The sequence below is a fragment of the Ctenopharyngodon idella genome, chromosome 18 (genome assembly GCF_019924925.1).
Source record: "Ctenopharyngodon idella isolate HZGC_01 chromosome 18, HZGC01, whole genome shotgun sequence".
Taxonomy (NCBI): Eukaryota; Metazoa; Chordata; class Actinopteri; order Cypriniformes; family Xenocyprididae; genus Ctenopharyngodon; species Ctenopharyngodon idella.
Window position 1 is genome coordinate 22,088,401 of NC_067237.1, and position 12,945 is coordinate 22,101,345.

The following is a 12,945-nucleotide window of genomic DNA, read 5'->3' on the forward strand; positions in this document are numbered from 1 at the left end:
GACTGGTAGTCACAGCAGATAGAACGTACTAATGGTCCGACTGATTGATCTGTGTTCTCCAAAGAACTTACTGGAACAAGCAGTGGGCTGCCACCTGTCCGATTGTGTACGTTTCCCGCCAGTGTTTCCACATGGAGCTTCAAAGGAATCAACAATTTGTCTATGAAAATCACACCCCAGCATTTTCCTACGCTTTATGAGCTGTCGGCAGCTTGCTGTGTTCTTGAGGCACAAATGTTGGTGAGAACGATTAAAGTTCAAGAGAAGTCACAATTGGTACAATACTATAATATTAAAGGTTAAAATGAACAGATTTGCTACTTACTTTCAAATTACACAAAAGGAAGTTATTATAATAATGTTATAGTAATAACTTTTTAACAATTATGTTATTAAAAATAATGTTTCTGCTCGTTTTTTTTTTTAAATATAGACATTTAAATGGTGGTTGTCGTAAAAACATGATGGATTTATTCAAACATACATTAAATATTGAAGAACAGGTTAAAAATACAATGAACAAACAATATAGCGTATATATTTAGCAAAATGGTCCTTTTTATTGTTAAACTCAATAGTTAGCTAGAAAAATTATCGACATTTAATGGCTTTTCTGAGGTAAATGTAACAATACGTGGTATTGTTTACAAGTTGTTTAACTGATGTCTTTCCGCAGTTGAAACGCTGATTAAGCAATTACATGAGACATGATACAGATTTCAGTAAGCTGCGTGGCACGCAGGTGACGCTTATTAGCAATTGCGCCACCGGCCTCGCTCGTTCCCACAGCTCTGCCTCGTCCTGCTTACCACAATACCTTCTGATGTTCATTCGCTTGAGTGCTTCAGTGATCTGTCACGCAACATTAAAAAAGAGCAGCGAAACGGTATTTATAGTTGGAATTTCATAATAAAATTGACAGAATTTGAAAGCTGAGACTTTTTCATATCAAAAATAACAATTAAAGCACATGCTTATTGCGATTTATTGGATGTAGGCGCGATTCACTTGATTCAATTGATATTTTTAACCTAGCCCTAGTCTAAACTTCCTTCACGGATTTATTTTGTCATGACGAGGCAAAGCCAATACATAAGCCAGTACATACTTGTACTCAGTTTACTTTCTTAATACTCGTTTTGGGTTTTGTTGCGGTCTATTCATTTGAATCATAATCATATATATATTTTTTTTTTTCAAAATGTAATCACTTTATCTATTTGAAAACAACTTTTTTTGTGACTGATGTCATATATTTATTTTATTTTTCATCCAACCTTTATATAGCCACAACTTTTCACAGTCAAATCCCTCTCTAAGTCCCTCTCTAAAGTTTCTTTAAAAAAAACAAAAAACAAACTGAACATCCTGATTCATTTTGAAATATTTCACATTATTGAAGAAAAGTGGGTTGTGAACACTGGTTCATGTTGACTTTAAGCTTAAAAATTTTGTAAAAAGTTGAAGAGGCCATCTTAGTAGAAACTAGTTCTGTGACGGAGAATACAGAATTTTAGGTGATGAAGGCAAATGACTGGTGACTTGTAAATGAATCCTTCTTTTTAATTATTCAGTCTTAAACAATTAGCAAAACATTTGAAAATCACATGCCGCATCCCAATTCGCACACTATCCGTCCTAAATGGTATTCGAAATTAGAATTATTGCCCCAAATCCTAGTATGTTGAATATTCCAAAGATGCCCGGATGGTCTACTATTTCCAGTTAGAATTTGAAGTGCAGATCTATGCACACTCTAATGACTAATACTGCTCACAACCCATTCCGTGTTGGACGAGGATTCAATTAGAACTACAAACAAGAATAAGAAAACTACAAAAATGGCAGATGGTCGAGACCGACGTTCAAGTAATGATCTAAGGAGGACTAATGATCACTATCTAAACTGACGAAAAGATGTTTATTCAATGTTATTCACAATATATTTCATCTGCAACAACATTGTGAACTCTTATAAAGATACGTATGGTCATTTTTAAATGCATAATTTTGCAAACACATGAGGCGAGTTCTCCACATGAAAGACCCACAACTGGCAGATCAACGTGCTACTACATTTCTCTCTGATACGGTAGGAAATGAAATTAAATTGAATGTGGAGGATTTTAACAGTGACAAGATGATTGACAGGGCAGTTTAAACAGTGACAGGATGCACTTAACTAAGTGACAGAGCGGTCTGTTAAAGATGCAACTATGACAAAGTAGTATGTCCCAAAGCTTGCCTACTCTTCTGCTACACAGAAACAGTACATGACTTTTAGGGCATAATAGGCGAATTGGGACGCAGCAACAGAGAACTTTGAATGACTTTTTTCAAACTAAGTGATTCACCAAAATGAATCAGACTTCCAAACATTCAAAGTCTTTAGTATTAGCTTGATGGCCTCTCACTCGGAGCAGCCTTCTGGCTCTCTGTGGAGGACAGTCTTCTCCACCCCTCAGCATAATTGCCTTGTTTTTCTTGTGCACAGATGTTTCTTCAAGGGTACACAGTGGTTTTGTAGTCAATTTGGATCAGTCCTCTCTCTCTAATTAGTGCACCAAGAGTTGCTGTCAGCGACCAATCGTCGATCAGCTCCTGCGTATGTGCGCGAGACTCTGCCTGTTTGTTATGAGATGAGGGTGTCCACAGCAGCACTATTGTTTGCTTTTTTTTCTGAAATGTAAGACCATTAAAGCATTCCTTGCCTGTTCTTGCTTGCACTTGTTACCATCACCTCTGTGTATGCATGCGTGTGTCTGGAGTTCATGGACTTTCCATTTGTAATGCATTCCCATTGTTTGTCTTAACTCTGCCTGTAAATGTATGTTTGTTAACCTGCTTATGGCTCGAATAATCTAGCTCTGGTGATAAAGAAATAGTAATAAAGAAAGTAAAATCTGAATTTGGATTCAAAGAAGAAGCATTTACACAAGTGGTCTCAAATAGACGGACCCCACTATTTATTTTAGAGCAGGTCTGTAATATGTTTTACAAGTATTTTACTTCAGCTAAGTATAAAATTAAATAAAAAATAATAACAAACTAATTATTTAATCTTGTTTATCCATGATCTCCTTTTTAAATGTTTATTTACTTGTATATTTACACCAATTTTTACCCTGTTTTTGCCATGAACATAGCCTTAGATGCTGACATGGCATAAAACCACCAAAATAAATAAAAAATAAACAATCTTCAACTGAGTATGACAGCTGAGAATGTTGTTGTAAAGTCTAAATGGAGCCCCTGGTGGTGACTGTAGGTATGATTAGTGTATGTTTGTAATCTGTGTGTGTGTGTCTCTGTGTGTTTAAATGTGTCTCTGCTCTTTGTCTCCGGAGACATTTTGCAATGCCAGTTCGGTTGACGGTGGGAATAGGAAGGGGTCTGTAGGGAGGAGGCATGCAACGGACGTCCTCAAGTCTGTGAGAGACGAAGTGTAGAGGAGAAATGTCACAGAAATGTCAAGTTTACAAGCACAAAAACAAGACTCTTCAGCGAGGGGGAGCGAACCATCAGCCCTCCTTAATCTCCTCCCTCCTGTCCGCCAACCTCTCCTCCCTTCCCACTTATTTTGTCTGTTGTTTTTTTCTTTACGGCCCCCTCTCAACAGTTTTACTGCCATTTCCTCCTCTCTCTCTTCCAGGGCTCTTATCGCAGGCTGTTAACAGCTCTAGCCGTTAGATAGCTCTTCTCACTGTTTACACTCCTGGCCCCACCACCCGTCTGCCTGTTACTCTAGTGACCCATCCAGTTGTTTGCTCACTTGTGGCCTCTCTGACATTGTGTGTTTGTACTCGTGTGTGTGTGTGTGTGTGTGTGTGTGTGTGTGTGTGTGTGTGTGTGTGCATGTGTGCAGGGTTTGGGACCTCACCTACTCTGTGGTCTGGTCTGAATGGGCCCCTCAGGTCACTCTGATCCAGACAAGCACGTCTTCCCCCGAAAAACACGCTTGCGTACCCCAGACCAGAGAGGGAGGGGGAGAGGATTGTTGGATAACGGGATCTGAGCGTGGGTTTGAGCCCCCTGGGCTTCATGGGCTGCTAAACGACACCAAACAACAATGCAAACTCTTGTTGTTGTTACGAAGGCTAGCTGATTTGTCCGATCAAACCTTTTTGAATCCTCTATGGCTTGCATACCTGGGATTGTTTGCATTCCACAGCTGTGCCACATAATACGCAGATTGCAGATTTCCTGTGTAAAGCACAGATCAGCTCAGATAGTGGCGTCTAATGAAGGCTAAACTGACCATCTCTCACAGAACAGTGCTTAATATTTAGTCATGATTGCTACTGGTTTAGTGTTTAGTCCAGTCCAATCTCTATATATCTGTCTGTCTGTCTATTGTCTATCTGTCTTTCAGTTTCTTAGAATCTATTTATCGATCATCTGTCTGTCTTTCATTCTATCACTATTTTATTCTTTCACTGTTTATCCGAGTCTTTGAATCTCTTAGTATCTGTCCATCTGTCTTTGAATCTCGGTATCTGTCCATCAGTCTGTCTTTGAATCTCTGTCTTTCTGTCTTTGAATCTCGGTATCTGTCCGTCTGTCTGTCTTTGAATCTCTCTGTATCTGTCCGTCTGTCTTGTCTTTGAATCTCTCAGTGTCTGTCTGTCTTTGAATCTCTCTGTATCTGTCCGTGCGTCTGTCTTTGAATCTCTCTGTATCTGTCTGTCTGTCTTTGTATCTCTCAGTATCTGTCTGTCTGTCTTTGAATCTCTCTGTATCTGTCTGTCTGTCTTTGTATCTCTCTGTATCTGTCTGTCTGTCTTTGTATCTCTCTGTATCTGTCTGTCTGTCTTTGTATCTCTCTGTATCTGTCTGTCTGTCTTTGAATCTCTCTGTATCTGTCCGTCCGTCTGTCTTTGAATCTCATTGTATCTGTTTGTCTGTCTGTCTTTGAATCTCTCTGTATCTGTCTGTCTGTCTGTCTGTCTGTCTTTGAATGTCTCTGTATCTGTCCGTCTGTCTTTGAATATCTCTGTATCTGTCCGTCTGTCTTTGAATCTCTCTGTATCTGTCTGTCTGTCTGTCTTTGTATCTCTCTGTATCTGTCTGTCTTTCTGTCTTCGAATCTCTTAGTATCTGTCTGTCTTTGAATCTCTCAGTATGTCTGTCAGTCTTTCAGTCTCTCAGTGTGTATCTGTCTGACCTTTGCTGATGTGACTGATTCAAATCAAAGATATACAAATGTCTACTAAAGAAAATATAACAACTTCACATTTTCTAACTTTTACTTCAGTGGAAAATGTATAATTATAAGTTTGTCTTTAATGTTTCTTTTTTAATTCCTCCATTTGTAACTCCATTGGCAAAAAGTTCATTTTGGACCCTGTGTCTGTCTGTCTGTCCTATCTGTCTATGTATCTCTCTATTGATATAGAAAGTTTTAGTATGAGTCTGGTGCTCCAAGCAGAGTAGTTTAGCTCTGAGATGAAGACTTTCATAGTTTTGCAGATGTCTCTGGATGTTTGGAAATTTTGAAATCCTCTTTAAAGGGTTTTCTATGATCTCCTGCTGTAATGATAGAAACAGATACATAATGCTTTGGGAAGACCAGGATGTGTTTGTGTTATTCCATTTGACTTAGAAGTCAGAGTCAATGTATTTCAGGATGATAAAGGAGAAGCACAAGACACAACCTGGGGGTGTCGAGGAGGGGGTGTCTGTTTTTGTGAGGAGGATGTCGTGTCCTGTGTCATATCCCTGTAGGTTGTGTGTAATCACTGGCCTTGCCCAGACATGTGTGGGAGGTCTAATGTTTTTCTAAAGCTCTTTGTGAAGAAATCTACAAAACGGGTCTTCTTCCATTTCCATTTCTGGAAAAGCAAGTGAACTTGCTCATTAATATGTATCCAAGTAAACAAAGTTAATTGGTTTACTGTCCTTCTCTGGCCCTAAACATGCTACTTTTTTCCTTCTAGACATTAAAAAATCCCCTTCACTAATCTGATCAGATCTTTTTCCAATCTCTGCTGTGATCCAAACTGGACTGTTCACTGAAGACGACAAAATCAACTTACTGGATTCTGCTGGACTTTTTAGACTGGCACAATTGTGACAAAACCCATAATTATTGATCATTTGCCTTTATGTTGTGAGGTAGGGTTGGGCGATATGGCCAAAAACTCATATCTCAGTATTTTTTGGCTAAATGGCGATATACGGTATATATCTCGGTATTTTCTACATTTTTCTATTTGGATTTAGAAAAAAAAATCTTTATTTACTTCTTAAAAATCTTAATTTAACATCCTGCCTAATGTTGTCCTACAAACAGTGTTCATATTGAAAGCTATTAATACAAATATAGTGAATGTAACCATGTAGTCTGGCACACTAATAGGCCTACAGTATGTGCAAAAAAGAGAAAGTTACTTTACATTCTAACATTGTAACATTACAATCAAAAAATAAAAATAATGCTTTTTAAAGCAGAAGTTAAATTCACTAGACTAAAAATTAAAATTAAAACAAAAGCAGACTAATTAGCTATATATATATATATATATATATATATATATATATAATATATCATAAAATTTTATATATATATATGGCACATTTATATGGCACATTTATTGTTCAACAACAAACATTTTATCAAAATGTATATTTTAGTCAGAATTATGGTGATCCCATTCTATTGAGCTCCGTCTGTTTGGCGCGAATGCGCCGTGGTGGCGCTCGTTCACGGAAGTCTATGAAGTTTAGAGAATGAGATTCGCTAGCAGAAGGTTTGTCAACTCCTGACAGCAAAATGGAAATATTTGTATGACTTTCTAACATTTACAGATGGAGAATATACCTGTGAAATGTAAGCTATGCGCTTAGGAAAACACCACATCACAAAAGCATACAGCGCAAATATCTGTCCGCACATGAATCAGTCACAGCATCTGACGGGGCAAGCCGCTTTAAACTATAGGCCTACGTGTTAACTATATCTTAATCTTACGAGTTATTTTTAAAGCCCTTAATATTAAGCATTTCTCATGTTTAAGCCAAATTGTATTATGCATTTCCGCAGCAGCACTCTGCGACGTCCACCACTGTTTTTCAGATGCGCTCGTATAAAACTACTGTATACCGCCTCATTCCATATCGTATATTTAAAAATATATCGGTATATCATGCAAACTCGATATACTGTCCAGCCCTATTGTGAGGTATAACGTGTTTGATATCCTCTGAATCATAGACTGAAGTCTGTGCCTATCATACACTACATGATTTTCTGAGAAATCTGTTAACTTCAGCTGCCCAAAATCTGCAGTCTGGCTCTTACTTTCGACAACTAGTGTTGTTGACTCGTCATCAAACTGAAAACCGAGGTATGTTATGTAGTATAGTCCAACCTTAAGACTGAATAACTACTTTAAATGCCTCTGATCTGGTCTGTGATTGGTTATAAAGCTTAACCTCAGAAAAACCCTCACATTGTAATAGAAATATGTGATACAATGGGAATAGACTTAAATGGAATTATGTAATGATTTATAAATACTTTTATGTTATCCAAAGTGACTTACATTGCATTCAAGATTCAACATTTTACCTGGAAATCGAACCCATATCTTTGCTTTTGTTAACAGCATGCTCTATTAAGGTACATGAATGCAAATTGTAGTCTCAGTTATTAATTTGAGTGATGGAAGCTTCAAAAAGTTTTTCAGTAAAAGACATACGGTAACTGATGTGTGAATGAAACAACTAAGGCATTTGTTTCTATGGCAGCTGCAATGTGATTAAAGCAGCTGTGGAATAATAAAACAACCATCCATACATTCATGAGTTTCCACATATTTATTAGCTTATATACATAGTCGTGCTTCTGAATTTATAGACTGTTAAACATGTAGCATAAATGTTTTTGAATAGCTCCAGGGTTTGTGATTTTTATATGTGACAGAGAAGAGAATTGTGGGATTTCTTTTTTGTAAGTTGCGGTCACGTTCAGAGACTCTTTTGTCTACACAGACACGCACCCACACACTTCATACAGCCATATCTCCACCCTACGCATTTTCCTGTGTGTTTGTGTGTCTTGTCTGGTGGCTTTGTATGAGGCAGTAAATGTAGGCATACGTTTTGTGTGTTTGTGTGTGGATCTGGCTGCTGCCTTCTGGCTAGCGTCGAACAGAAGTCGTGATTCATCTACCGCTCTCGACACTCATTCATAAAAATCAGCACGAATACTACGCTTTCCTTTTGGAGCGCTCAGGGGGCCTGGCATGTCCACAACATGTCAGATTATTCTCAGTCCAGGTTACGTGGCAGGAATGACGAATGCCCTGCCTCCACCACTGTGGGTGTCCTCTCTGCTAGTTGGCAGAGCTGGCATAGTGTGGCACCATCGGTCTGAGTACACACTATTTTGTGGCAACTGAATGGAGATGTGGCTCAGGCCATTAGTGTGGGTGTTTTTAAACTTTTTGATGCCAAGGACTCCCAGAAATGATGATTCCCTTTCTAAAATATAAAGACAACTATATCAAATATATCTAATTTCTGCCTTTTAAGGAAAACAGTGAAATATTGAAATGAATGAATAAATGTGAAATATCTTTGTATAATGTCTCACTATTTTCTGTAATAAAAATAAAATAGAGATGCATTGATACTAAATGCCGATTATGATAGCCGATTTTTCAGAATGATATCTGCCGATACCGATAGTTTGATCATCTTAAGAAAAAAAACTCTCACAACTAATGTTGAAAACTATACAGAGAACCCTCTCATTTGGTACATTGCTATAATATTAGAGGTTAAAATTAACAACGGAGCCCAAACTATTATATTCATCTGCTATGTATTATCAGATATAATAATTACACTCAAATAAAAATTGAAACACTTGTCTTCATGACAGATTTATTCAAACATGCATGTATAATTAACAGTAAATATAGCTCCTCTCTAGTTTTTTTATTTTTTTTATAGCTAACTAACAAGCTGTGGACACTGAATGACTTCCCTGAGGTAAATGCAATGTTAAGTGACATTGCTCTCAAGCTGATCTATTGAAACACTGATTGATTACACAAGACATGATACTTTACGGTAAGTTGTACTGTATCTTTCAACATACCTTTTGATGTTCATGCATGTTTTTTCATGCTATAACTTATATTAAAGTGGAAAAAAGACTCTGAACTGAGCCGCTACGCCCATCTGTCACGTCACATTTAAGAGCGTCAAAAAGCCATTTATTGTTTGAATTTCGTGATAAAATGGACAGAATTTGAAAGCTGAGACTTTGTTTCTTATCAGAAGTAACAAAGCACAACGTTCTTTGTGATTATTAGATGGAAGGCACTCTACAAATATTGTTTGGTGTATGAAAAACACTGACCTGGCAACACTGCCTTGAACTACGGGTGATTTCATAAGGTCAAGTAGAGCCTGCTTTAACGTCACTGTTTTTTGCATTGTCGCGTTAACTTTGACAGTCCTAAATTCAACATGAGACACACACACAGTATGAGTTGCAGTCTGAAATGTTTTCCCACCCCCTTTTGATTGACAGGATGTAATTGGCCCCGATCATCGTCTGATTTTAAACAAATAATTGTTTATTGGCTGATACCGATTATTGACTGATACATTGGCGCATCCTTATAATAAAATAAAATATATTACTTTTTTTTCCTCATTTTTTACACTGTCTAACTTTTTGATTCTTAATCAGATAAGATTTGGCCGTTGTAAGCCATGACCACCCAAATGCACTCTTCTTGTGTGATGGCACCTGCTGTCTCTATACCGCAAGTGTCCTGTCAGTTGCTTCAGTGATGGATTGCATCTTTAATGGATGTGGTATGACCTTATGTTGTCAGAAAGAGGAGTTATAGAGATTTGATTCCTGATTTGAAGGAGTTGAAGGTGGTTCTCGGGACTTGAGCAGATCGAGAGGGCAGAGCAGCTGACAGGAAGGAGTTCATGACCAGGGGTGAAGTTACTCACGTATCCTTTCTTAAGTTTGGTGCCACCTGTCTTTTGCATTAGTTCCAGTGTCCCTGACTGCCTCCAGCACAATGACTATTACGTTAGACACTTTCACTTTTCACATGCCGAAGACTACCGTGAGACTCCTCTTGTTTTACACTAGGTGTCTGTGTAAATGTACTGACATTTCTGTCAGAAATGTAACTTAAAAATGTGGAATTGAGTGGTATCAACAAGTGCCAAAATGCAAAGTATTAGATACAAAATAATAACTGTTATTATTATATTCAAGGCAGAGTAGTAAACTGACAGATTGTGCATACTTTTGGAGGAGAATATCATATTTCATGTCTCTCATTTAGTGGTACCCGCAAAAAGGATTCAGTTTTACAAGCCCCCATTCTTTCTGAATGAATGAAGTGGTTCTTAAAAATGTTTTTTATTGGTTAGAATAACTCCGTGGCACATCCTAAAAGCTAAAAATTCACATGTTTGAGTGTTTTTGTGTGAGTACCAATGTATGTCAAGCTAAAGTCAAGCCATGTGCCTTTTTTCCCCAATGTATGGCTTTTTTTCTCCTTGAGAGAAGCCACATGCTTGATTTATAATATGTGCGTGTGGTGTGCGTGAACATAAATAATATACTTGATCTCATTATTGTGTAAGAACGTGCTGGAAGTGTGAGGGAGTTCAGTGTCTCCGCAGGGATGTACGTGCTGTGAAGATGAAAGGCAGCCATAAAATTACAAAGGAAATCATATGGAGTTACTCAGCTCATTGAAATACCTCTGATAAGCTTAATCTCTGTTTAACCCTTTCCTGAGTCACTGATGATAATATGATTGCCTCGCGTTAATATATATTTTTTTATACATCTTGTGTATTTATTTCGTTTTGTAATTGTTAAAGCTGAAGGGTGTAAGTCCTACATTAACTAGAATAGAAATTACTGGATTTTTACATTTTCTTGCTAGTTGCTGCTGCATTTTTCACTTGTTTTATTGTCCGTTTGGCAAAAATGTTGTGATTATTTAGAAAATTAATAGCACATCTCTACTCAACTGCACAATTTGAGGTATCATTTTTCAGTAGTTTGCACCTACTCTACTGTTAAAAATTTTGAGGACCCTCCCAAACACAGAGACCTTAATAAATTTGTTTTTTCTGTAGTACTTACTTCACCACAGAACAAATTTTATCAGTGAGATTAGCTTCAATAGAGGAAAAAATAAAAATGACTTTCTGTAGCTTTAACATCAGTATCAATACATTTGGGCTCAATCTATTTCCCTCTGTGTTGTATTCTCTCTCTTTCTTTCACTCTTATATCATCCTCAGCCTGTCTGTTGTTGTCAGCATCCTGTTGAATGGGCACAGGTGGCAATGGGTGTGTGGCACGGTTCCCTTCTAACAGATGGGGACTTCCTTGGCCGGCCTCTGCTTCTCGCAGGAATCACCAGTTGGCACGTGACCGTGGTTTAGTTTGCCAAGGGTGAGCAGTGCCATCCATCTTTGATCTGCCGGAAGTGGATTCACCTGGTTACTTCCATGTTTTTTACATTTTAGGAAGCTGGCTTATCAGTCATTGATACATTTCTCTGACCGTTACCTTTAGAGTTGTATCTTTTTTCAGAGAAGAGATACTGAAGGCTGCCAGATGTTAGATGCTTCATTAGTGGGTGATAATCCATTCTCATGTGTCCTTAAAGCTTTGCTATGAGAGTGTGTGTCTTCGCATGTGGTGTTGATGGCCAGCCAGAGCTCTGTCGAGGCTGTCTCTGTCTGCGTTTCCCATGGGAGAGAGCGGCGAACGCGGGACAACCCCACCACGCGACATAAAGGTCAGGAGAATCACAGCTGTGCTCCTGTGTCAGCACACACACACTCTCTCTCTGAGCCGTCTGCCCTGCCATTTACTGTGTCAGATAAATTTAGATGTTTCTCAAGTGCACAACAGCATCACTATATCCACTGCTTGGTCAAGTGAAAGAAAGAGGGCTTTGTGGGAGAATTTCCCCCTCGTCTGCGGCCTTTGTGGTTTTCTTTTATTAATATGCTCATCTGTGAATTACGGTGTGATGAATGGTGAAGGGTTGGAAAGATTGATTGCGCAGGAATCAGCCACTTTTCAGTCTGCAATTGGCTGGGATTTGTTTCGTTTGAGATCTGATATTTGATGTACAGTATTTTATGTCATCCGCCTGCCAGTTTTGAGGAAAAATCATGTCTAGATTAAATAAATCTTTTTTCAGTAGACAAAAAAAAAAAAAAAAAACTACAAAAGCATTGTATTAATGTAAAGTCCATGGGAATTTTTCATTTTTGTGAAAATGTCAATTTTGTTTATTTTTCTGTGATTTATTTTCATGATTAATGAAAGCGAGTTGTAAAATTTAAAACCTTTTCCATCCATACATCTATATATATATATATATATATATATATATATATATATATATATATATATATATATATAAATAATATATACACACACACACACACACATTAGGGATGCACCGATACCATTTTTTAAGGACCGAGTACGAGTACCGGTACTTTTTTTTTTTTCCTAGTACTCACCAATACTGATGCCTATATATTTATTAATTTCTCTCTCTTTTTTTTTTTTTTTTTTTTTTTTGGTAATGTTGCAGTTTTCCAAGCACAACACAGTGAGACTAATGAATGTAGGACAGCTTCTTCATTATTACTCTAATGAAAAAAGTAATAATTTTTATGTGCTTGTCACAAACTTAAAGAACAAAAATTTCACCGTGTTCAATAACCTTCAAAGGGCATAATTACCAATATATATAATTGTTGTTATATAAAAAGAAATTTACAAACAAATTACAAACAATACAACAAATACTATAGAGATACAAATTAAATAAACTTGTTTTTCCAGATACAATAGGTTTATTTACCATGTATACATTTATTTAACATATTTTATTAACATTAATGACAAATATTTAATTA

General features: G+C 37.3%; 1 protein-coding gene across 2 annotated transcripts in view; it reads left to right on the forward strand.

Annotated features, from left to right (window-relative positions):
- igf1ra (insulin-like growth factor 1a receptor) overlaps positions 1-12,945 on the forward strand; it is a 113,493-nt gene that overhangs the window by 22,626 nt on the left and 77,922 nt on the right. The window lies entirely within an intron of this gene.